This window comes from Triturus cristatus, chromosome 5_1, assembly GCF_964204655.1.
Source record: "Triturus cristatus chromosome 5_1, aTriCri1.1, whole genome shotgun sequence".
Lineage (NCBI taxonomy): Eukaryota > Metazoa > Chordata > Amphibia > Caudata > Salamandridae > Triturus > Triturus cristatus.
In genome coordinates, this window is record NC_140587.1 from 429,379,341 (window position 1) to 429,406,494 (window position 27,154).

General features: G+C 44.5%; 1 long non-coding RNA gene across 1 annotated transcript in view; it reads left to right on the forward strand.

Moving 5' to 3' along the window:
• The window catches only part of LOC146831005 (uncharacterized), a 31,288-nt gene extending 26,685 nt beyond the window's left edge, over positions 1-4,603 (forward strand). The window contains exon 2 of the long non-coding RNA XR_014961509.1: positions 2,007-4,603. This is a non-coding gene — a long non-coding RNA (uncharacterized LOC146831005). The remainder of the gene's footprint in view (positions 1-2,006) is intronic.
• Positions 4,604-27,154: the final 22,551 nt, after the last annotated feature.

Consider the following 27,154-nt stretch of genomic DNA (forward strand, 5'->3'; position numbering starts at 1 on the left):
GCTGATACCCCTGAATAGTGTAAAAAATGTACTTTGTCCTTGCTTTCTTTTCTTGCTTCCCATCATCACAAAGTGTCACGAAAGAAATTGCAATATTGTAGACCGAAGGTAACCTACTTAGGTCACCTTCTGTCTAAGGAGGGACGTGCACTCACACCAGATCGCATTCAAGCTATTTTAGACACACCAGTGCCCCGTACTCAGAAAGATGTCCGTGCATTCATTGGTCTTACTTCTTTTTGTAGGCAATGGATATTAGGGTTTTCACACATTGTTAAACCCTTGCTAGCACTTTTGACTAAAGATACTCCAATGCCCCTACCATGAACAGATGAATGTGAGACTGCTTTCCAACAGTTACGACAAGCTCTTTGTTCAGCACCAGTGTTAGGTACTCCATATTATACGAAGCCTTTTACACTCTATGTACATGAGAAAGATGGATGCGCATTGTCAGTTTTAGTGCAGACACACGGTGACAAACAGCGTCCCTGTGCATATTTTTCATCAGTACTTGATCCTGTTGCTCGTGCGTTACCTGGATGCTTCCGTTCAGTTGCAGCAACAGCTGTGTCAATACGTCAGAGTGAAGGGATAGTTTTGTCACATAAGCTGTTGGTGCTAGTACCCCATGCGGTTGATGCCCTTTTAAATCAGACGAAGACGCAGCATTTAACTAGTGCTCGTCTGTCAGGATACGAATTGACATTGTTGGCCCCTCACATTACACTGAAGAGATGTGCAACACTAAACCCAGCCACTTTGTTGCCATACCCGGTGACTCAGTCACAGGAGTCTCATGATTGTATATTCCTTACTGAGGAACAGACAAAGGGTCGTGTCCATTTGCAAGACACGCCCCTTTCAAGTGTTGATGGGGAACTATGGGTTGATGGGTCCTGTTTGAAGTTACCAGATGGTACAACGTCAGCTGCATATGCAATTACAACACTTCAGACGGTAGTTGAGACAGCTCGTATTCCACAGAAGTCAGTTCAGGCAGCTGAGCTAATAGCTTTGACACGAGCGTGTGAACTTAGTACTGACTTATCTGTGAACATTTATTGAAGTCACAGGCTGAACGCTGGCATAATACCAGACAGGAAGTGCTAGATATGCAGAGATCTTCTTCTGCAGAAGAAATTGAGCAATGGTCTAAGGAGGGAACATTGGACGATGAGGGCTGTTGGAGGAATAAAGAGATGAGCAAGTGGAGATTGCCTACAGCCTATTTACAACCTATGATTCATATGGCACATGGGCCGGCACATGTTGGAGCCTCCTCGATAACGAAATTGCTCACGCAAGTTTGGGAGCATCCAGAAATTGCCGGCACAGCTAAAAAGATGGTGCAGTCTTGTCTGATTTGTCTTCAGCATAATCCTGGTAAAGGGACACGAACCCCTACAGGAGGGTTTGCTACGCCAACCGCACCTTTTGAAGTTTTGCAAATGGATTACATCCAGCTTGAGCGCTGTAACAACTTAAAGTATGTTTTGGTAGTGGTATGTGCCTTCAGTAAATGGATAGAGGCATACCCTACGAAGGACAATGCAGCTCTCACTACAGCAAAGGTACTTTTGAAGGAATTCTTCCCTAGATTTGGTGTTTGTAAACTTTTATGGAGTGATAACGGACCCCATTTTATTGGGTAAGTTGTCGAATATGTCCTGGAGGGATTAGGGATAAAGCAGAAATTTCATGCTGCTTTCCATCCACAATCAGCAGGGCTAGTGGAAAGGTATAACGCCACACTTAAATTGAAACTGGCGAAAATGCTGGCTTCCACATTCTTGAATTGGCCAGACGCATTACCTTTGGCACTGTTGTCCATTAGATCAGTGCCACATTCGCGATCTGGTCTTACACCATATGAGGTGGTGTTTGGAAGGCCTATGAACATTTGGGGAATTCCTAAACCACGTCCCATACATGATGTACCATGTGTATTGATGAGTGACTACCTATCACAATTGACTGACAGTTTGATTTCTATTCATCAACAGGGTCGAGAAGCTCTTCCTGATAGGTCTGCAGGTGAAGGCCATGGACTTCGACCTGGAGACCAGGTGATGATCCGATCATTCCAGAGGTCGAGCAGCTTGGAATCGAGGTGGCGCGGCCCGGAGCAGGTGCTCCTTTCAACGAGAACTGCGGACCGAGTGACGAACAGGAGGAACTGGGTGCACTCCACCCACTGCAAGAAAGTGCCGTCTACCTTGGTGGATCCTGCTGCCTTGATCGACCATCGGGACATCCTGGATACAGAGAGAGGCCAAGCCATATCACCTGACGAACCTGAGGATGTCTCCCGGACCACACGATTCCTAGAGTATCCCGATACCAACTGAGACAACGGAAAGAGCCTGCATCTTCGAAATAGACTGGTTGAGCAACCGCCCTGGGTTAGTGAAACGGAATGCCGATGTGGCAAGGGGGGGGGGGGGGATCAGTCCTGTATAGTGTAGCGACACCTGTCTTGACCCTCAATGAAGAAACCAACGGCTGCCCAGGGATAAGAGCTCCAATGATTGTTTTCAACGACAAGCTGATCATGTCCACAATGAGATCAACTGTTGCTAAGAGAAAGATCATTTGTGCTCTAGGGTTTGTTGTTGCTATGGTGGCTGTAGCAGTAATAACCTGGTTCGTTGAGAAAGTGGCTCCTGCTCGAGAGCTTTTGATCGCCACTACTCCAGTATCAGTTGAACACCACTACTTTACGTTTCTCTAACATGAGCAGAAGCATCGACAATCCTACTTAAATAATACCTTTATCCAGATGTTGCATCATACTCATAATGCCACAAATACTACCAACTGTTGGGTGTGTGGGATGATACCTGCACATCAAAAGAAAGGAGGGACACCTTTTATTTCTCTTCCCTTTTCTCATAATGGTTCTTGTCAAGCTTGGTATGCGCTTTTGTTTGCATCTGGAAGACGTACAGTAGGCGGGCTTCTTTTTCGACTTAATAAAGTATGCTACCAAGATAAAGATGGTCATCCTCAAGCCAAAGGGACCAAATGGGATTGGGAAGAGTATCAACCGGACAATATTTCAACACCATATGTCTTCACAAATATGATAACTTTTACCAGTAATGAACAATTTGTGATTTCTGTTACTAGAGCAAAAGCAGATCTATGTATAAGCAGTATTGGGAGAATTCCAGTGGGGAAAAGTGAATGTACTGTTATTCTGACTATTGAAGGTGTACACAACAGTAGTTTTATGGCCTAACATAATACTTACTTTATATATGGTAGCCAAGGATATTATCAACTACCTGCTGGGTGGTCAAGTGTGTGCTATGTGTCCTTTCTTGCCCCCTGTGTTTCTGGCACCTGCATCATACCACCGGGACCTTAAATTATTCGACGCTATCTCTAGAAATAGATACAAAAGGACAATAAGTGCTGACGAAGTAGACCAAACTGATACCACTCTGCAACAATATGTCGATTTTAATTTAGGTTTGTTCTTCTTTGAGGGTGCTGCATTAAACAGTAGGAAAATAAGACGATTTACTAGAGTTGTGGAAGCTGTTACCAATCAGACAGCTATGGCACTTGGGAACATTACGGAGGAGCTGCAAATTGCATGGATTGTAGCTCTCCAGAACCGAATGGTTCTAGATGTGGTTCTGGCTGATCGAGGTGGTGCATGTCGCATCATCGGTAGCAGCTGTTGCGTATTCATACCGGATCACTCACCTTCAGTATATGATGCAATATCAAAACTGCATAAAATTGCTGCAGAAATTCATCCAGAGACTGGTACTTGGACTTTTGCTGGATGGTTTTGGACTCTTGTTTCTGCTTGGGGCTGGAAGCTACTGACTATCCTGTGTGTAATGATTACGATACTTTTTACATGCTGTGTATGTATCCAATGTGGTCCAATGCTTTGCTCCATTTGCATCTCTGTCTGTATACCTGTCAAAAGGAATGTTGCAGAAACAAAGGCCCAACAAATGTTGAATAAAGAGGTGGCCGAAATAATGCTAATAGATGTACGGGATGCATATTTAGATTACCCCAGAGGAACGAATGTCTTCAGCTAATGCTAAAAGGGTCGTCTGTTGTAAATTGGCAGCGATTGGATTAGCATTAGTGGAATCCATCTTGTATTTAGAGGCTATCTTGTCCATTTTGTGGAATCCATTTTGTATTTCTGGCAGCCATTTTGTTTGCCATGTGCTGCCACGTGCTCACCATATGCTCTGTCCTCCCTCAGTGTTGACTGCTCTTGTAATCTGCCTAGAAACGAACTATATTTAGCATCTTCCACCTTCGCACATACCCAGTTGAATTTTCAGCTGTCCTTGCAGCTGTTAGTAGTATGTAACTGTCAGGATGTGTTTACTAGCATTGGCAAACTGTTAACTCCTTCTACTTGTCGACTGTGCATTTCTATATGACCTTATATGTGCATAAAACCTTCTTCTGTACTTGTACCGCCTTCCTTTTGAGCCCCTGTGTGGGTATAAAAGGACCATGCTCCTTCTGTTCGGTGTGCTACTTCATTCAATACCGAAGGGTGCTGTGTGAATGTAGTTCCACCTCATGAGGTTTATTAAACTTTGAATTTTCTATTGCAGTTTCTGTGCCAACTTCTTCCTATTGGTCTGAGGACTCTGTGCAGAGAAGGGCGAACCCCTTGCACTGGTAGGCCTAGCTGAGGTCCAATTCTACACTCTGAGCAACTCAAAGGGGTGTTCTACCTGTGGTATCATGCGGAGTAGTGCGGTAGGACCATAGTCTGGTTCGAAGGGCCGCTTTAATGGGAATATGAAACCACAAAAGCATTTAAATGGTTTCTTCAATTAGACGATTGGCCCATTTGACGTGGCCATTGCTTTGGGAATGGAACAAGGATGACCGTATATGTTCTATGCCATGCAATCTCATTAATGTAACTAGTTCTTGGGACACAATCTGCACCCCATTGTCAGTGACTTACTGACGCAGGATGCCTTCCCTACAAAATAATTCCTTCAGGGATTCAATCACTTTGAACATGATGGGTTGTTATACAAATCTGACCTCAATCCATTTGCTGACATAATCTACCACAACAATGGCATGGCACATGTCTAAGGGTAAGGCATTCATTGGTCCAATAAAGTAGATTCTGACTTTTATCCAGGAACCCTGGAGTAATTCCATCAATGTCATGGGGCACTGGTGTGTTTTCATGGTTTTATCATCCTTGGCACATATGGAACAGTGGTTGACAAACATGTCAACATTATGATCCATGGATGGTCTATCTTTCCCTTAGTTGTTGTTTAGTCCCTGTCATTCCCACAGGGCCTTCATGTGCTAAGACTATCAACCTTCCCCTTAAAGATGTGGATGTAATCATGGTGTCACCATGGAGAATAACATCATTTACAACAGGAGCAATACAAAAAGATGATGGACAGAATGCTGACCATTGTCAAACATTCACCCTCAGTCGCAGATCTGGGTTAAATCCATCATTGTTTTGCTCACCATGACACCATATTCAGCATTCCGTCCATCATTTGTTTGTTTTGCTGTCATCGACAACAGTGACGTCATTTTTTATTTTCCAATATGGTCTCATTGCCTCATCCAGACTCTTTTCTTGGACCATTACTTGATTACGTTTTTTTTATTTCTATAAACTCACTGTCATCCCTAATGACTTCCATCCAATCTTGTTTAGTAATGGTGCCAGTGGAATCATCACAGTCAAGCAAGCAAACAACCAGTTGAACATCGTGATCATCCTCCGTCTCATTACAATCTAATTCATCATCACAGGGGGCTTGTGGCAGGTAGTCAACCGAAACATTCACTCTGCCAGATATATGTTCCACCTTTATCTGGTACACATTTAACTTGCACACCAATTTTGCTATTCTTGAGGTAGGTTTTACCAGAACTTTTTCCTTCTAAAATACTAACCAGAGGCTTATGATCTATATGGATGATAAACTCATAACTTTCTATGTCCTTTATGCTCTAACACTTCTTGTTAGGTAAATTCAGTGTTTTAATATCAGTTTACGAAGTGATTCTACCTTCACAGTGTAGCTTTGTATGAATTTAGAATGTAATTAACACATACTCTGGAACAATAAATGTTCCCCCTTGTTAGTTGGGGTCAGAGACCTTTAGATTGCAGATATCAAAGATGACTTTGGCCGAACACCATGTTTATCTATAAGGTATTCTACAGTTCCTTTGAAAAATGTACATTTGTCATTTTGTAGAGTGAGCCTGCTATCTTGAATCCTTTGCATGACCTCCTTTAGCATTGATATCTGTTCTTCCTTTGTTTTGCTGTAAATTAATATATTATGTTGAATTGTTTTTTAAATCTTTTTATTTTACAGAGTTTTACATAGCGCGAACTTGACCCGAATCGGGTATCAGAGCGCTTTACATAGTACCAGTTGCATTACATGATGACACATTCATTCTTTGTTAGGCACGGGGAGATTAAGTGATTTGCCAAGAATCCCAGGATGTTCAGCGTCATTGCCGAGACTCGGACACAGTTCCCCAGATTCGAGCTCGACCGCCCTAGCTGTTAGGCATTCCTCTCCCTTCTATGACCCTACACCTTCCATGCTGGAGAAAAGCTGTTTCATTACACGTTAGAAGACAGCAGATGCCAAACACAGACCGAAAGGCATTCTGCCAAACTGGTAAGCTCCTTTGGGAGGGATGAATGCTGTTTAAATTTTTGATCCTTCCTCCAATTGTATTTGCTAAATCTAGAGTTGTGAAGATTTTAGCTTGGACCTGTGTCATCATCATCTCATTTACTAGAGGCAAGGGCTAACAATCAGCAAGCATATGGCGGTTGAGCTGGCGAAGGTCAATGCATAAGTGTATAGTGTCATTCTTCTTTTTTGCAATGACTACAGGTGATAGCCATTCAGATGCATTGATTGATTCAATGATGCCGTTGTTACACCAATCCTTTATAATGGATTTAACTTCTGTGCGGGCTGACAAGGGAATATTCCAGACACGTTGTTTGACAGGACATGTGTCTGTTCTTAAGATTATTAAATGTTTTAAATTCTTTAGGCACCCTAATTGTTCACTGACTGTTCTCTGTACTCCTCAAGAGTTGTTTCCATATCATCCTGTTGGACGCTGAACACATAAGGAGGTTGACATGGGATAAATCATCATTCTTAATTTTTGTTGTTCTAACCAGCCCAGGATTTTGACTTTGTAGTCTAGCACAAAAACTTTTGTGAATATGTTTGTTAACTTGAATGACAAACTTGCATTAAACACTTCTTCCAATTTTATTTTGTTACCACCAAAGGCTCTTGAAATGATCCTTCTGGCTGCTAATAGAGTTTTGCTTCCCAAATTATTGTAAGTGTCCTTTGATAAGATAGTGATTCTGGGTTCAGTGTATCATCCCTGTTGATGATGGACACAAGTAATACAATGTTTTCTATCAATTCATTCTCATCGCAGTCTTCCCCTGACTTTGATTCTTCTATAGAAAATACTTTTTTTGTGCGAGAGGTTCTGCAAGCCTTAAGAAAATGTCCAGTCTTTATACACCCCTTGCATATTTTGCCTAATGCAGGTCATTCCGTATTAGATGCCAAGTGGGTATTTGACCCACACCAATAGCATGCATGTTTGTTGCTGCGTGAATTTGAATTGCTCCTTTTGCTGCTTTGATTGGACTGTATTTTGATGTTTCACCATCTTTATGAACTATATTTACATCTGCGTGATAGTTGTCTTGTTTGTGCAACAACTTCACACCCTGGGCAGACCTTTCAATACTCTTTATAGTTGAAATCACAATTTCTAGGTTCTGGTTACGATGACACAATAGTTTTTCTTGAGCCTTCACACAAGTGGTGGACATTACTACCTGGTCTTTAACCATCTCATCCATGTCCCTTAAAGAGCTTGTTGAGACTAACATCCTTTGAGTTGCAACATAAGACTCAATTAATTAACCCTGATATTGGGAGTAGAAATTGTATCTTTCCATTTTAACATTAATTTTTGTATCAAAGTAATTCCTCATTCTACTTTTGGCTTCAATGAATGCATCCTACTCTTGATTTTCATCTTCCTTCTCAACTTAGGTTATGTGATCAAACAACCTTCTCCCTTCTGCCCCAAAACAATTGTACATCTTTGCTTGTTTCCTGGCTGGATTGTAATTGGTTTCAATGACTTCCAAATGCTTTTCAGAACACCTTACTCACTGGGTCCAACTTTCAGCAGCTGGTCCTGGCACTTCTAAAAAAAGTGCTGGGCATTGCCACTGCGTTCATTATTCCAGCCATGCAATCACAACACCTATCAAAATGAACTTGAGCATGCAGTAATATTTATATAGAATTCCTCAGTATCACTGATGAAGATGCGGCTCCCTCCAGTGTTCACTTTAAATGTCCTTCTTTACAATTCAGTGGTATCAGTGGGTAAATCCACTCACCATGCTGTATGCACGCTCCTCTCAGGGGCTGGCTGAGGCAGGTTCAAAGGCGAAACCAGGTGGAAGCAAAAGGAGCCTGGGGCAGGCGTGGACATGTGATGTGAGGGAACTAAGTGAAGTCGACAGAAGCTTCTCCCACCTCGTCACCCAGGGGAGGAGTTGAGCCAGATCGAAGGCTGAGAGAAACGACCACCACTGCCCTTCACAGCTTCCAGCATCAGAGTCTCAGGAGACAAAGATGAAAGTAATGTAGTGTAGGATATCCAGCGTTTGTCGCCAATTTCGCCATGTAATAATGAGGAGTTGAGCAGTAAGCACATCTTTATTCATAAGCATTGCCTCACTGAATGCCTGTTAATGTTCCCCGTGCCTCCCTCCTAACCTCAACAGTCTAAAACCTTTTCCTCATGACTGACATATTTGATTTACTCCTAAGTCCCTAGTACAGTGAACTGTGCGTGCCCAGGGCATGTAAATCAAATGCTACTAGTGGGCCTGCAGCACTGATTGTGTTACCTACATGAGTAGCCCTTAAAACATGTCTCAGGCCTGCCACTGCAGAGCCTCTGTGCACAGTTTTTAACTGCATGTAAACCTGGCAAGTACACTTACTTGCCAGGCCCAAACCTTACCTTTTATCAAATGAAAGGCATCTCTAAGGTAGGCCCAAGGTAGTCCCATGGGTAGGGTACAGTGTGTTTAAAACTTAGGACATCCACCCAGGAGTTTTATATGTCCTGGTAGTGAAAAACTGCTCAATTCCTTTTTCACTACAGCAAGACCTATCTCTCCCATAGGTTAGCATTGGAGCTGCCTTGTAATCCTTTACAAGCGTATCTTCCAATTGGGAGCTGATAGAAAATTGGAGTTTGAAGTCTCTGGACACACAATTTAAAACACATCTTTTAGTGAAATTGGTTTTTAAATTGCAGGTCTGAAAATGCCACTTTCAGAAAGTTGAAAAACAACAACAGGGAGTTGGGCCCTTACCTGCAACCACCATGGACCTCTATATACAATCAAAAAACAAAACAGTTGGTGGTTGTGTTTCTCTCTGTTGTTTTACTTTTCACACAAGATCATTCTATTTAATAAACATGACCTGTGAATCAATTATAACATTTTATCATGCTAAGTTAACATTGCTCAATACTTAAGAACAGAGAGTGATAACAAAAAGAATCGCAGACCTATACAAACTTTTTCCATATCCCAAAATAAATCACACATTAATAAACAAGATGACACGAATCAAAAATAGCACCAATCAGTGTTCAACCAGTCCAAAGTTATAAACCAGAGCAACCCTTTTAACGCTCTTGGTGTCGATACTGGGTTCCAAAATCATCAAATATGGAAAATGAAAGAAAAATAATTCCTTTTCATAGAAAGTCCTTAGTCGTCCTCCATATTAATGTAGTTTGAACATGAAAACTCAAAATTAATAGTCTTCGTGTTTTGAACCATATATATTATAGGTTTTCCTCAGGACCAGGGCTGGATGATTTCTCAAATTAAAGAAAAGAAAAAAGAAAGGTTTCTACATACGTACAATTATTTTTAATAAGAGGATCATAATCAGGGAGGGGACCCTTTATTGGCAAAAATGTCCCCTACCTTAGATGGTCAGATATGATGTAAGAGGAGCCTCTTTCATTCGTGTTTTCTATCTGAATGCAATACCGTCAAAAAGCAAGAGAGAACTATATAAGCCATCAAAACAAAAACACTTATTTTCTAAAATGGAAATGTCAACTGCGTTTTTAAATGTACCTGAGTGGCAGCGAAATGCAGTCCTACATGGTGACTGTGTTTCATTCCTTCATTAGGAAATATTTTCAAGAATATAGACCTTTTTTCTTTTCACAGTTGAAATAAAACAGAACTGATTTAGAAAGCAGGCTAAATGCTAACACCAATAAAACCTTTCTGGTTTAAACTCAAGGCAAGAAAAATCCATAAATTATAGCGAGTGTCTTGTAATGTAATACTCAGCAGAGCCAGGCCGGAAAAATTGGTACATTGTTTCAAGTGTCTATAAACATTTCAAGTTACTGCATATACCGCAAAGGGAAGCCGGGGAGTTAGATACTTTGTTGCCAATTGAGAACTAGGAGCATCCTAGGACCGGTTTCGGGCTTTCAGCCCTTATCAGCCAGGATAGCCTGACTTCAGTGGCATGGAGAGCACGGTACCCACGTCTGGGCATACCCGTCCAACTCGGGGTGACAAATGCAAAAAGAACAATTGATGGACAGAATGCAGAACAATGTCATACTTTCACCCCAGTACAGAGATCTGGGCCTAAATCCATCGTTTTTTTGCTCACCATGCCATTCCAGTTTGAACCCAGCCATATGCAAATCAGTCTTGACCCTGTGCCCAATAGGAACAGTCCAGCCCGAACTGCCAGGCCAGGTCCTCACTGGACTGGAAACAAGCATCCTAGGACCGGTTTCGGGCTTTCAGCCCTCATCAGCCAGGATAGCCTGACTCCAGTGGCATGGAGAGCACGGGACCCACGTCTTGGCATACCCGTCCCACTCGGGGTGAAAAATGCAAAAAGAACAATTGATGGACAGAATGCAGAACAATGTCATACATTCACCCCAGTACAGAGATCTGGGCCTAAATCCATCGTATGACATTGCTCTGCATTCTGTCCATCAATTGTTGTTTAGGTCTCGCTGAGACAGCGAAAGCTGTCTCTTTGAGACATTTTGTAAGTGGATTTTTGAAAGTGCTTCCCCTGGCATAGAGCTACAGTGCACGAGGCGTGCACGCGCGCAAAGCAGCCATATGGCTTTACGTCGCTCTCCCTGCCGCTTTGACCCTTGCATTCCCCCCTCCCTTCTCACCCAGCCCTTTGATGCTCTGCTCCATTGCTTTCAGATAGGCGCTTCGCCTCCTCGTTAGGGATAACAAGCGCTATAAAAATCCAATTGCAATAATATTTTGAAAGGATGCATGCTGGCAGACTTCAACAGATGAAGCACACCGCAGGGAAGGAGAGCATATTTAAGTCAAGGTTGTTTTCTGGAATAATGCAAAACATCTTAAATATTTTGCGAGGGGGGCAAACATACATGCGGATACATGTAGAACAGTGTACACCTACATAACTCGCATTTTGTTTTTTATTTATCTTTCTTTATGTTAAGGCTTTGTGTTTTGCTTATTGGTGTATTCTTCTGCTGTTCTTAAAATATAGCGCAAACTCGACTTAAAGGTATTGGAGCGCTTTACATGAGACTCAGTTCACATGCATTGTGAGATTAAGAGATTTGCCCAGGATCACAGGCTCTTGAACCAACGCCAAGACTGGAACCTCCCAGCCCTTTGATGCTCTGCTCCATTGCTTTCAGATAGGCGCTTCGCCTCCTCGTAAGGGATAACAAGCGCAATAAAAATCTAATTACAATAATATTTTGAAAGGATGCATGCTGGCAGACTTCAACAGATGAAGCACACGGCAGGGAAGGAGAGCATATTTAAGTCAAGGTTGTTTTCTGGAATAATGCAAAACATCTTAAATATTTTGCGAGGGGGGCAAACATACGTGCGGATACATGTAGAACAGTGTACACCTACATAACTCGCATTTTGGTTTTTATTTATCTTTCTTTATGTTAAGGCTTTGTGTTTTGCTTATTGGTGTATTCTTCTGCTGTTCTCAAAATATAGCGCAAACTCGAATTAAAGGCATTGGAGCGCTTTACATGAGCTTCAGTTCACATGCATTGTGAGATTAAGTGATTTGCCCAGGATCACAGGCTCTTGAACCAACGCCAAGACTGGAACCTCCCAGCCCTTTGATGCTCTGCTCCATTGCTTTCAGATAGGCGCTTCGCCTCCTCGTAAGGGATAACAAGCGCTATAAAAATCCAATTACAATAATATTTTGAAAGGATGCATGCTGGCAGACTTCAACAGATGAAGCACACCGCAGGGAAGGAGAGCATATTTAAGTCAAAGTTGTTTTCTGGAATAATGCAAAACATCTTAAATATTTTGCGAGGGGGGCAAACATACGTGCGGATACATGTAGAACAGTGTACACCTACATAACTCGCATTTTGGTTTTTATTTATCTTTCTTTATGTTAAGGCTTTGTGTTTTGCTTATTGGTGTATTCTTCTGCTGTTCTCAAAATATAGCGCAAACTCGACTTAAAGGTATTGGAGCGCTTTACATGAGCCTCAGTTCACATGCATTGTGAGATTAAGTGCTTTGCCCAGGATCACAGGCTCTTGAACCAACGCCAAGACTGGAACCTCCCAGCCCTTTGATGCTCTGCTCCATTGCTTTCAGATAGGCGCTTCGCCTCCTCGTTAGGGATAACAAGCGCTATAAAAATCCAATTACAATAATATTTTGAAAGGATGCATGCTGGCAGACTTCAACAGATGAAGCACACCGCAGGGAAGGAGAGCATATTTAAGTCAAGGTTGTTTTCTGGAATAATGCAAAACATCTTAAATATTTTGCGAGGGGGGCAAACATACGTGCGGATACATGTAGAACAGTGTACACCTACATAACTCGCATTTTGTTTTTTATTTATCTTTCTTTATGTTAAGGCTTTGTGTTTTGCTTATTGGTGTATTCTTCTGCTGTTCTCAAAATATAGCGCAAACTCGACTTAAAGGTATTGGAGCGCTTTACATGAGCCTCAGTTCACATGCATTGTGAGATTAAGTGATTTGCCCAGGATCACAGACTCTTGAACCAACGCCAAGACTGGAACCTGCTTTCCCAGTTCCATAGTCGCAAAGCAGCCTGGACCGTAATACTACATCCTGGGTAGAGGATGGGAAGGAGGGGGAGAGACAGAAGCCACACGAAAGCTCGGCTCGCTATGAGCTCGAGGTTCCAACAGCACCTCGAGCTGAGCCAGGCTCGAGCTTTCAGTGACTTGCCCGCCTCGAGTTGCTAAGCACCGGTGCCCAGAGGTGTGGCTCCCTCACCAAAGCACAAGTCTGTCTTTTTCTAACACCCTTTGGGTAGGGGCCAGTAGGGCATTTCTCTTGCTCGCGTGAATATCACTCTTGCCACTGATTTCTGATCTGGTGGCCAGTGAGTGAATACGTTGTACAGAGCCCTTTTGGATGTGAGTGTTATAGAATAACTGCTGATTTAGACCCCACTTCTTGTTTGTTTATGGAGCAGAGAGGGTGGGAGGACCTTAGTTTGGCAGCAGAAGTACAACACTAGAGCATGTTCACAAAAGTGGGCTAGTAGTGTCCTATTCATGAAAGTGAATTAAATGGGTTGACTTATTAACCAGGGCTAGTTTGCATAGCGTTCTATTAGATAAAGTGTAGCATAATCGTAAAAAAACACGCCGATTTCTGAAAATCCCTTTTCTACACCCTGCAACAACTTCCTACAAACGCCCACTCCGTTATGGATACTCTGCATCCGCCCTACACCACCACTACTTGCACTGCATTTGTAAGGCATTTATTAACCAAGTCTCGCTGTTTGGAAGAAGGCCTCCTTGAGGCAGACTGAGATGCAAGATTGTGGCGCCCTAACCCCAGCCTGAAACTGGTCTGTTGCTTTTTAGGTCTGGCTGAGACAGCGAAAGCTGTCTCTTTGACACATTTTGTAAGTGGATTTTTGAAAGCGCTTCCCCTGGCATAGAGCTACAGTGCACGAGGCGTGCACGCGCGCAAAGCAGCCATATGGCTTTACGTCGCTCTCCCTGCCTCTTTGACCCTTGCATTCCCATCTCCCTTCCCACCCAGCCCTTTGATGTTTGGATAAAATAATGATTAAGCTACTTTGCAGGCACTGATGTTAAGCACAACGCTATGTTACACTGCGGTTACTTCACGGATTGGAGACAACTTTATGTAATGGGCTAATGCTTTCGTGAGAATATTAAGGAAGAGTGACCACGGAACTGTTCATTGCCTACATCAGATTTGGGTGCATCTGACTAAAGCAGGTGAGGTTACTTTAATATGGGGGCTGGGTTATGTTACATTTGCAAGCCACTTAAGAGTCCACTCTCTGACCCAGACAGTTCCTCTCGCCATCCTTCTGTAGTATTCTGTGCTGAAAGATAACATTTCACAAGTCTGAAAATGCACATTTGAAGCAAGATTTTAACAGGTATCTCCTATGATATAATCAATATTCATCAATCATTTACAAAGCTCAATACACAGCTACTAAACAAGCTGTAACTACTTGTTAGGATTTGATTCGTGCGGAACAGACTACAAAAAAAGTATGTATTATTCTTTTGGGAAAGAAAGAGCGCCATTTGGATTATACGGCCATAAACCAAATTGTCTGTCCATGCTGAAATCAAATGAGCCTTAATTATCCAACTCAAAGATGTCCTTTTATCAACTTCATTTGGGTTGACAGTCAGCATTTAAACTTACGAACTACAGGTTATACACAGATCTCCGCCATTGATGTTCAGCTCACTGAGCCCGCTATTTTAACAACTTCTTGTTCAAAGCAGAAACACTATGAATAACATTCATTGGTTGCATCTGGTGAGAAACAAACAATCCTCTGCAACAGTGCAGGGTGAGAAAATAAAGTTGACCTCACAAAGTATGCATTACCTTCACATACCTTGAAAAAAAACACTAATAAGCGCCGACAAACTTTACATAAATGGCACCTTAATTTCATTTATTCATTAAAACAAATTCCACAACTAAAAAACTAGCATCAGCTACCTAGCAACACCTTCTTAAAGCTTGAAGAGGTAGGTTGTTTATATCATCGGGGTGAGGGGGGTCCACATATATGAAAAGATATTACCTGCTGTCACATGCAAACCTATTAAGCTGCAGCAATCTGAAAACTGTGGCAGCAATTTTAATAATTTAGATCCACCGATTGAGAGGCCTCCATACCCAGAGTGAATGACAAAAGGTGACTATCGCAAGGATACATTACTCTTGCATAAAAGCTGTAACCGTATAAAATACACTAAAAGTATATGGGATAACTTATTCCTAAGAATGACTATGAAACGATCAGAGAAGCGAAAACCCCTCTGCAACTCTTCAAACACTTAAATAACTTAAGCCCAGAGCTGCCATCACAGTACCACAAGCACCAAAAACATTTCAAGGGCAAGGTAAGCAAAAAACAGTCTTTGCACAAAAAATAAGCACTCCAACAATGCCTTGACACTGTGCGAAAGCTCTACTCACCTTGAATTCTAGTTAGATCACTATGTATTTTCAGACGCTGTTCCTTTAGCTATATCAAAATACACCTGCAGCAAGAACAGCTCCAGCATACTCTGTTTATAAGCACACTGAACCCGTATTTTGTAAAAAGTTATTGCACGCCCTCAAACCATTGCACAGAAAAATATCAGCAAAACAGCGGGAGGGGAAAAGGAGCCTCCTTAGTTTCAGCCTGCTGAAAAAACACGAGTGAGAGAAAGGAGTCACCACAAGCCAGCTAAGAGAGAGACTACGCTTAATAGCCTGAACTGATCAATGTTGATCTTGGTCAAAAGGCATTGGCTGCCTGGGAAATGGAGGAAAATCCAAACTTATAGTCAAAATACCTAATTTACCTAGGAGGAACAGAGATAAAGAGATGAGAATACATCCTAATGGGCTCTGCAACAGGATACAGAAGTCAGTCTCTCCTCACCCTCCACCTCCGTCTCTCCTCACCCTCCACCTCGGTCTCTCCTCACCCTCCACCTCGGTCTCTCCTCACCCTCCACCTCCGTCTCTCCTCACCCTCCAACTCTGTTTCTCCTCACCCTCCACCTCACCCTCCATGTGTCTCTCCTCACCCTCCACGTGTCTCTCCTCACCCTCCACGTCTCTCCTCACCCTCCACGTGTCTCTCCTCACCCTCCACAAGTGTCTCTCCTCACCCTCCACGTGTCTCTCCTCACCCTCCACACGTCTCTCCTCACCCTCCACACGTCTCTCCTCACCCTCCACACGTGTCTCTCCTCACCCTCCACACGTGTCTCTCCTCACCCTCCACACGTGTCTCTGCTCACCCTCCACACGTGTCTCTGCTCACCCTCCACACGTGTCTCTGCTCACCCTCCACACGTCTCTCCTCACCCTCCACACGTCTCTCCTCACCCTCCACACGTCTCTCCTTACCCTCCACACGTCTCTCCTCACCCTCCACACGTCTCTCTCCTCACCCTCCACCTCACCCTCCACACGTGTCTCTCCTCACCCTCCGTGTCTCTCCTCACCCTCCGTGTCTCTCCTCACCCTCCACGTGTCTCTCCTCACCCTCCACGTGTCTCTCCTCACCCTCCACGTGTCTCTTCTCACCCTCCACGTGTCTCTCCTCACCCTCCACGTATCTCTCCTCACCCTCCACACGTGTCTCTCCTCACCCTCCACACGTGTCTCTCCTCACCCTCCACACGTGTCTCTCCTCACCCTCCACACGTGTCTCTCCTCACCCTCCACACGGGTCTCTCCTCACCCTCCACACGTGTCTCTCCTCACCCTTCACACGTGTCTCTCTTCACCCTCCACACGTGTCTCTCTTCACCCTCCACACGTGTCTCTCTTCACCCTCCACACGTGTCTCCTCACGTGTCTCCTCCTCACCCTCCACATGTGTCTCCTCCTCACCCTCCACAGGTGTCTCCTCCTCACGCTCCACATGTGTCTCTCCTCACCCTCCACACGTGTCTCTCCTCACCCTCCACACGTGTCTCTCCTCACCCTCCACACGTGTCTCTCCTCACCCTCCACACGTGTCTCTCCTCACCCTACACGTGTCCCTCCTCACCCTCCACGTGTCTCTCCTCACCCTCCACGTGTCTCTCCTCACCCTCCACGTGTCTCTCCTCACCCTCCACATGTCTCTGCTGAATGCCGCACACTGCTGAATGCCGCACACTGCTGCACACCGCACACTGCTGCATGCCGCACACTGCTGCACGCCGCACACTGCTACACGAAACATTGCTGCACGCCACACACTGCTGCACGGCACACACTGATGCAACCGGCACACTGCTGCACGCCACACACTGCTGCACACTGCTGCATTACTCACTGCTGCATGCTGCACGACACTGCTGCACGCAGCACACTGCTGCACGCCGCACACTGCTGCACGCCGCTGCACACCACAGTGCTGCATGCCTCACACTGCTACACGAAACACTGCTGCACGCCGCACACTGCTGCACGCAGCACACTGCTGCACACCGCACACTGCTGCACGCTGCTGCACATCACAGTGCTGCATGCCTCACACTGCTACACGAAACACTGCTGCACGCCGCACACTGCTGCACGCCGCACACTGCTGCACGCCGCACACTGCTGCACTCCACACACTGCTTTTATGCGAGTTTATGCTACTGACATTGTAAATGACAATGCCTTTTATTTGTTTTAAAACCAAAACATAAATAAAAGGCATTGTAATTTTACAATGCCAATAGCTCAAACTCTTAGAAATGCGAGACCTATTGCATTGCAAATGCTTGTTTTGCATTTGCTTTCCTGTATTGGCATGCTGACTGGACTTTGCCCTCTCCATCCTGCTTTCTAAAGGTTCTCCAAGGGCTTGAGTTGAGCTTGCCTCTTGGCCATCAAAGACTTCACCTGCAGCACCTGGGCTTTGCTGCTGAGAGCCCTACTCTGCCAAGTGGTGCTAAATCCAGTCCCTGGTTCCTTGGAAGCAAGTTTGCTGTCCTGAACAAAAAAAACACAAGTACATCAACGTTGAATGTGATTCCAGAGCCGGCGCCGCTCTTCGACACTGCGCCACTGCATGCACTGTTGCCATGGTCCCTGCTCAATGCAATGACTGCAACTTGCGACGCAGGCCCCTATGCCGCCGCAGAGCCACAGAAGATCCGCCACAGCAGGAGTCTCGAGCACTGTGTCACCGAAGTCCTTGACACCCGACTCTGCCGCATCACTTGTGGCCATATGATGTGACCTCGACACGGCAAAGTCAATGCCTCATGGCTTGACCCTCAATGTTTCATTGTTTCTGCACCACCAGTGGAACCAACGACTCGCTGCCAATGCCGCATCACCTCCCCTGAGCCTCGCAACGTCACAGGTGTCAGTGGCTCAATTACTCTGCACCATCTCTAGGAACCAATGCCTCACTTGCTTCAGTGACACCTCACCTCTATTGTGGAAAGCATCGTCCTGAGCACCAATGTGCCCAATACCTGCACTGACAGTAAGGAACCGTGCTGCACCAACCTCAGTGATGCCTCACCTCCCCGGCACCTCGCAAAATCTTTGTTTTGTCAAAGTTTCCAAGGAACTATAACCAGGGCCTGTACAACTCCCTAGTCGGCCGGTGCTCCATCATGGTCGGGCCCGAACTTTTGGATCCGAGTTCGTCAAGCACGTCGTTATAGCCCCAGCCAGAGCTATTGTGTTTCTAATGGCTATATCAGCATTTAATCTTTGAAAACTCATATTTTGACTTGTGTATGTTGGATTGTTGTCGTTTTGGTCTTATTTTATTCAGATAAATATTGGCTATTTTTCTAAACTGACGTGGAGTACTTTGTGGTGTTTTCACTGCATTAGTGTGTGTGTGTGTGGGTGTGTGTGTGTGCACAAATACTTTACGCATTGCCTCTTTAGTTTAGTCTGACTGCTCTGAATCAAGCTACTCGTGGGTGAGCACTGGTAAACTTAGTGTGTTCTACAATTGCCCTGCCTAGGATTGTGGGTCCCAACTTGGACAGGGTGCATAGCACTCCCAACTAAAGACCCCATTTCTAACACATATTTAGACAAACAACACATGCGATCAGTGGTTGAAGTACATAAAAAAAGTATTGGAACTGTGAGGCTGCATGCAAGGGGGCGGGGTATGGGACAGAGTGAGTGAGTGTGTGGGCGTGGCTAAAAACCCAAAACATTCTATAACGTTTTTCGCTCTTTCACTTTCCGGTAACACACAGCTTAAATGAAAATTAATAGGTTAATCAGTGGGAAATGCACTATCGTACGTTATGAAACCTCTGTTAATGTACCACACTAAGGGCCATATGTAGATAGCTAAATACCGGTCGGTAACGGCCGAAAATCGGTAATTTTCCCGTTACCGACCGGTATTTAGCCCTTTCTAATGTGGGAGGCAGGTTTTAAGGATTCGGTAATTTACCGAATCGGTATTTTAAGAAATCGGTAAAATACCGATTCGGTAAATTACCGAATCCTTAAATCCTATGTAGGGAGCACTCAAGTGAGCGCATTTTTGGTTTAAGGATTCGTTATTTACCACCAACTACAAGTTGATGGTAAATACCGAATACCTTTTCAAAAGCAATTTTGTGCTTTTTTAAAAGTGCCATGTGGCAGACATACATGCCCTTAGGGCATGTATGTGCGCCACATGTGCACACATGCACGATTCAGGGGTGAAACAGGGTGTCAATGTGACACCCTGCCACCCTTGAATATGCTCCCCCTATTACCGATTCGGTATTTACCGAATCGGTAATAGTGAATGGCTTCCCATTCATTCCTATGGGCCTCCAGGCCCATAGGAATGAATGGGAAGGTATGCCTTATTACCGATTCGGTAAATACCGAATCGGTAATATTGAATATTACCGAATCGGTAAAATTTACCGATTTTTTTACCTACATTCTATTTACCGATTCTTAAATACCGAATCGGTAAAATTCGGTATTTGGGAATCGGTAAATAGAAATTACCTACATATGGCCCATAATCTTGGTTGGTGCAGTGGAGAATAGTGACTTATGTATGTTTAGTGCTACAGGTCCCAGTCTGTGACAGAAAGCACTGTGAACATGTAAGCCATTATTATTTATTAATGAGTACCATTGAGTTGGGTGACAATAAACATCTCTTATTCATCGGCAAGATACCCTTCTGGGTGACGTGCGATTTACAAATACACATGATGCCGCTACCAGGGAGTTGCTCCCTATCGAAAGGTTTGCACAGTCTCGGTCCTCCTCCAAGGGGTGTATCTCCTTTCTGTATGCTCTTATCCAAAAGTTGAGTCCCAGGGCAACACCTCACTTCAAACATTTTTGGAATAATCTGGTGAATTCCCATTTGGAGTATAAGCACTGGGAACACTTGGGAAGGGATATAGTGAAATTCAATCACTCCATGTATCTTAGAGAGGCACACTACAAAATTATGTACGATTGGTACTTGTACCCTCAAAAACTACACACGATTTTTCCAGGATCATCTGATAAGTGTTGGAGGGGGTGTGGGTTACTGGGCGATTTCAGACATATCTGGTGGGACTGCCCCGTCATCAAACCTTTTTGGAAGGAGATCCTGTCCCAAATAAAACTTATCTTAGGCTACCCCATTCCCAGCTCCATGGAACAGGTTCTCCTGGGGGTCCAGGACCCACTCCTGAAAAGACAGACACAGGGCGATAAATCAGTGTTGTGGCTCTGCCTGGGGGGCCGCCAAAATGGCAGTTGCCGCAGCCTGGAAGAAACAAGAGGCCCCATCCTTAGCTCAGTGGCATGCAAGATTGTGGAGGGCTTTGGCTCTGAAGCGAATGACGGATATTGTCGAAGACACTAGGAAAGGTTTCGATTACATCTGGGCTCCATTGGTTAGATACTTATCGGAGGGGCTTCCCTTGATGGCTTGCAATCCTAGGCTTAGGGCCCTCCACTTGTTCCTGATCTAATTACTTATCAATGTAGGGAGCTATGAACACTTCGTTGAGCAGCGGGGCGGAGGCTCTGATTCCCCAATCCTCGTGCCCATCTCGGATAGCTTTTCATTTGCACCATGTCATCTTAGTTTGATTTATTTCCTTTTTCTTTTTTCCTTAGGTATAATTAAGTTTCCTTTTCATGTTACTCTCCAGGGAGATTAGCTGGTTATATGTGCACAGGGTCGGGATCGCGACATGTTCTGATGAAACTGAGTTATATATTAAAGTTCATTCACCCTGGAGATGGCGAGCAAACTGTATTTTTTATGAACGAACTGTATTGCTAGGCGGATGATATTTTCGAGAAATGTTGCATATGTAATGCTTGGGTCACTCTCTCTGAGAAAATTTCAATAAAAACATTTTGAAACAAATACACATTATGTTACGTTATATTATTTTAAACTTGCATTACACAGAGTATAAATAGGCTGCTACAGAATGCGCAAAAAGTGTTAAGAGAAAAAGTGTTTCCAAAATATCGATTTTTTGCAGGCTGTACGTAGTGCAGATTTTTATAACTGCCTTTTTAAAGCACACACTTCACGGCTTAGCTGGTAGCTCTCTTACAATACCCCTCAAAAATAATGAATGTGTGTCATCATGAAGCAAATTCTTTTGGTAACTGTTTTTTAAAAGCACACACTTAACATGTTAGCTGGTAACTTCTTTACAATACCTCTCAAAAATAATAAATGTGTGTCACCAGGTAGCTTCAAGTGATTCCATCAATTAAAGCCACTGCCAGCTTCCAGGCATCCTTTACATTTGCGGGTTGACTAGTTGTATACATTTACACGTCTTTCAGGCAAGCAGGCATTCAGGCAAAAAAACGTGTTCAACTGTATGCTCCTCCCTCAGTTTCACAGCACAGAAGGCTCCCTGAATGACACTTCAGCTGAAGCATTTCAATTTTGGAATTAACCATCCCGAGATGGTTGACTTTTGACAAAAAGTAAAGGAACTGTTTTCCTAAAATTAAACAAGTATGGGCACATCATGCCCCTCAAGTTTCCCCACTTTGACCAATGCTTGGGATGAGTTTACAAAATATTGCAGCTCTCACTCTAACAGGCAGGGGTGCCTGATAGCACTGGGATCAAATAAATCTGTGCACTATTCCAGGTATTGGGGGGTTTGACCGATTCATTCTTTAATCTTTAGTTCATAGCCCCCCCAAGGATGCAAGTCCCTGGAACCTTTGGACTCATTGTCTGAATAATCGGAGTATGATGAATCCATATTGGTTTGATCATGGTCCGATCACTGGTCTCAGTTCAGGGTGAAGTCTAGGGTAAACAGTCCACTACAGCCTTTCCTTTTTTAGGGATAGGTCAACCTGTAATGTTCTAACTCAAAGGACCTATTACTGCCTGGTTTTCTTGTAGGGGCCCCTACTGCATCAGAACCATGCGTCTGGGTCAGAACACTGGAAGACCCCTTGGGGGCCTGGGCAGAGGTGTTATTCCCAAACTTGCAAGAGTAAATATTTCCTAACTAACTAGGCTTTCCTCTTTGTGATTTTAATAGCAAACGCCTGCATTTAAAGTGATGTGTCAAGAGCAACTTTCATGCACTTAGGGCCTTATTACGAGTTTGGTGGTCCGTAAACCACTGTACCCGCGGTTGCGGACCAACCTCTTCGAGCTCGGTGGTCCGACTGACGTAATACGAGATGGGCAGATTGCAATTGCAAACAGGGCGGCTGAACCGCTGACACCACCAGCACACCACAGACTTTCGGGCTCACAGTATGGGAAGAGCAGCTGCCATAGGGTGGTACAGAGGAGTTTCACCACCGTCCGTATTGCAAATTGGCTTTCTGATGAGCCGTCCGCTTCGAGTCAGCGGAAATGAAGGATTTGGGGTGCATTCTCACTCCTCTCCTGTTCTACCTGTCAGAGTTTGAAGTGGACCCCTTTCGCTAGGTCCCTCCTTCACAGCAACAGCTTCACCCTAAAGAGTATGACCCTGTTTGCGGGCCACTTGTGGGACAGATACCGGCAATGGGTAGGTGGTATTTTTCCACATGTATCATGCATATGTGTACATTCGACACATGCAGTCAAAATGTACACACAGGCATCTATAGATATGGAAAACCATTGCCCACCGCTGCAAGACTGCCGCAGTCACACCACAGGCCCTCTAGTCAACTCGTAATACGGTGGTCGGAAGACTGCCAGCGCTGCGGTCTTCTAGCGGCCACGGTGTTCGGGCCACCAAACTCGTAATCAGGCCTTTAGTGCTTGCTGTCAGTTTCAATCGAGCATTCTGGCCGATTACAAAGTGGCCAACGCAACTCGAGAAGGCGTGTACCTCCATCCTTGTCACCCGTTGTGACTAGAGTGCCGCTGCACTCTGGTGCAGTTCGCCCTGACCACATCTCTGCTTTGAGCCACATCTGAGGTAGGAGAGGCTGATCGGAAAGATCGGGAGTTCCGATCCAATTAACCAATAGAGTGAGGTGTGTGCGTTGGCAACACTAACAAAATAATCTGGTATCTAATGAAATATTTTATTAGCATAATATCTATTAATCTTAACCTTGCTTTAAACTCTGATCTCTTTCGGAAGGCCATCCTAGAGCCGTCTGGAGTCGGACCTTTCAACAGATTCGTCCTGGGATCCGGTTCTACTAAATGACACAGTACGATACCCAAATCCCTTTACTTACCGAATGACTTGGTTGCTCCAAATCCATCCTCATTTTCCAAATGGGAAGCATCCGGAAACGCAGAATGGAGTCGTCAGGAGGCATTTCCAAAGCCGATTCCGAACGATGCGTACTTCCTACGTGCCGAATCGTTCACCACAACCAACACGTCAGAGCGTCCGTAAGGGGAGTATTTCAGCTCCGATTCATGCTGCAACCGGATTCCTCCGAACGAGACGGTGCAGCCATGAATCTCTTTGTGCATGTCATTCCTATACTCTACCTCTTTGAGCACTACTACAACCGCAACCGACGTGGTCATCGCAGAAGGTAAGCCAACAACTACCCATACAGAATAACGTAAAGCAGGGGCGCAACTACAGCCAGGGGGTGGGGAGAATACTTCCAGCAATGTATTGTCAAATTTGTGGTTGCCGGGCAAATAACACCAGTAATGTAGAGCCAAATTGGGGGGGGGGGGCAAATAACCCCAGCAATGTTGAGCCAATCTGGGGGTTGTGGTGCAAATGCACATAGCAATGTAGAGACAATTTTTTGGTTGGGGGGCAAATACCTCCAGCAATGTATAGGCAAATTGGGGATTGTGGGACGAATACCCACAGCAACGTTGAGCCAATCTGTGGTTTGGGGGGCAAATATCCCCATCAATGTTGAGCCAATCTGAGGGTTGTGGTGCAAATACACACAGCAATGCAAAGACAATTTTTGGTTTGGAGCAAATACCCCCAGCATTGTATAGGCAAATTGGGGATTGTGGGGCAAATACCCCCACCAATGTAAATGCAAATCTGTGGTTTAGGGGCGAATACTCCATTCATGTAGATGCAAGTATGGGTTGGGGGCAAATATCCCCAGCAATGTGAATGTAAATCTGGGGTTTGGAGGGCAAATACCCCCATTCATGTAGATCCAAATCTGGGGTTTGTAGGCAAATACCCCCATTCATGTAGATGCAAATCTTGGGTTTAGGGGCAAATACCACCATTCATGTAGATGCAAATCTTGTGTTTAGGGGGCAAATATCCCCATTCATGTAGATGCAAATCTGGGGTTTGGGGGAAAATACCCAAAGCAATGTGTATGTGAACAATGTAACTGGTGCTCATGCAAAGTGCCTCAATACCTACAGGTGGAGTGCATGCTGCAGGAATGTCTTAATAAACAAACACAAAAGTCATTTTCCATGAAATGCATTCCCATACTGGTGCAGCAAAAGTAACTGGCAACTTTGAGGAATGGGCTGAGTGGAGCTGCAAGTGCTCTAGGGACTGTCAATGAACAAACAAAGCCTCATAGCCTAGTAAATGGTCCCTTAAAAACCTGTGACATACTGGGGGGCTGATGCGCAAACAAGACAGACCAGCCATCTACAGCAGCTCAAGGACTGTATGTGTGTGTGGGAAACTGTCTCAGCCTGGGCTGACACACACGACGGGGGGCCGAAGCCTCTAGAGCCCTATGGGTGTTGAGATCCAATCGGAAAGTCTTCATCATACCCTTAGATTGGCCCTGAAGGGAATTGGGCAGTGGTCAATGGGCTGATGCACCGGGGTCACCTGTGGGCCACAGTTTTGGGGGCCTTCGCAAACCACACCAAGAGACTGACTCACTTACACAGTCCCCACCAGGCCACTGCAATGTGGTGCCAGGATTTTCTTGGCTCACCAGCTGTGCTGTAAATTGAGGCTGGGGGACAGCCTTTGGAGCATAGTTACCTTGGTGCACTGCCTTACATGCCTTGACAGAGGTAGTGTCATCTCCCCCACACGACCATCACTTTCAGGTCATGGTAGGTACAGGGAGGTTGCATTGTATGTAGGGGCCCTGCAGGGAGGCATGTCAGATCTGGACAGTCTGACCTACACACCACCCCATTGATCAGCAGCAGTGTGCCTTTTTAGAAAAAAAACCTTGACAGGTAAAAGCACAGAGACCAGGTTAAAGAGATGATTACAGATTGTGTGCCAATTACTTTCTGAGGGCCTGAGCATCATTGTGATGACAATCCGAACATGGGCCCATAGTATGTCGTGTATGTACAATAAGGTAATGTCATCATCAGGTAGGTACAGTTAGCACGCTAAATACTAGGGGAAACCCACATTTGACGGTGGAACAGGAATTGCAATAACCACAAATATGTGTGCATCCCAAAGTGAATGCATGAGTCCACCACAACACACACTGAAACATCGCAGGACAACAGAACTACAATGTATTCACAATAGTATGACATTGTGATGCATTAGTGTACAGTAAAGCCCAGAGGATATTGGCCCAAACAACACACAACTCCACAGACCCATCCACTCTGCACTGATTTCTGTGTCTCCTACTACAACAACACAGAAGTGGTTGTGACATCACAGTCGTCATGGAAATATTTGTAGTCTAAAACCATCTTGGTTTTGAAAGAAGCACAACAACAATGTAGGATACAGTCCCATTGTGTGGACTGGTGCTGCTGCACACAATTCCTGGTTACAGTCATCCCTCACTATAGAGGCACAGACTACAACTCACCTCCTGCCAGAATAAAACCTTGTCTAAGTGGTTTGACACCTATCACATCTACCTATTCATACCATGCCTTGCACAGGATTGAACAGTTGCATACTCTGAATCACATATATCTATCTGTAAACACTTACATAGGGTGAATGTGGATACCTCATGTCTCCCACACAAGATCTGCCCATGCACTCAACTCATACCTTACACTCTCTGTCAATCACTAAATTTGTCCTGCCACCATGACGTATGTATCTCCACTCCAACCAAAGTTTAAAATACTAGTCACTCTCACCTTTACCCTTGTTTAAGCAAGCTCAGCACATGCAACTTGAACCCTTGATAATACATCTGCAGCCAGGACGCATATTCCCATTAACACATCCTCCCATGTGTGGCAACTAAGAGCATGGTGGAGACTCCTGATCCTGGTGCATCTGCACAGTAGACAGACACACATCCTTTCTGTGCCCTCACTGTCCACTTGCCTTACCACATGTAGCACATGGCAATCCAACAGACATTGCAGCACTCATAGTTCAGCATGGTGTGACATGGAACAGCATCAATCAAAGCTTAAATCAACACTGTTGTCAGTAATCCACAAAAGACAAATAACACACAATTCATATGCTCAACTGCGACTGGTGTGTGGTTGTAAAATGAAATCCAAGCTGGTCCAATCTATAAACACCATACATGTAATGTCACCAAACAAAAGCAGGATGGCATGAATGACTTGTCAATGAGTAAGCAATAAACTATTAAGTCAACACACACCTTGCCTAAGAATCCCTGCAGTAATTGGAGACCTATT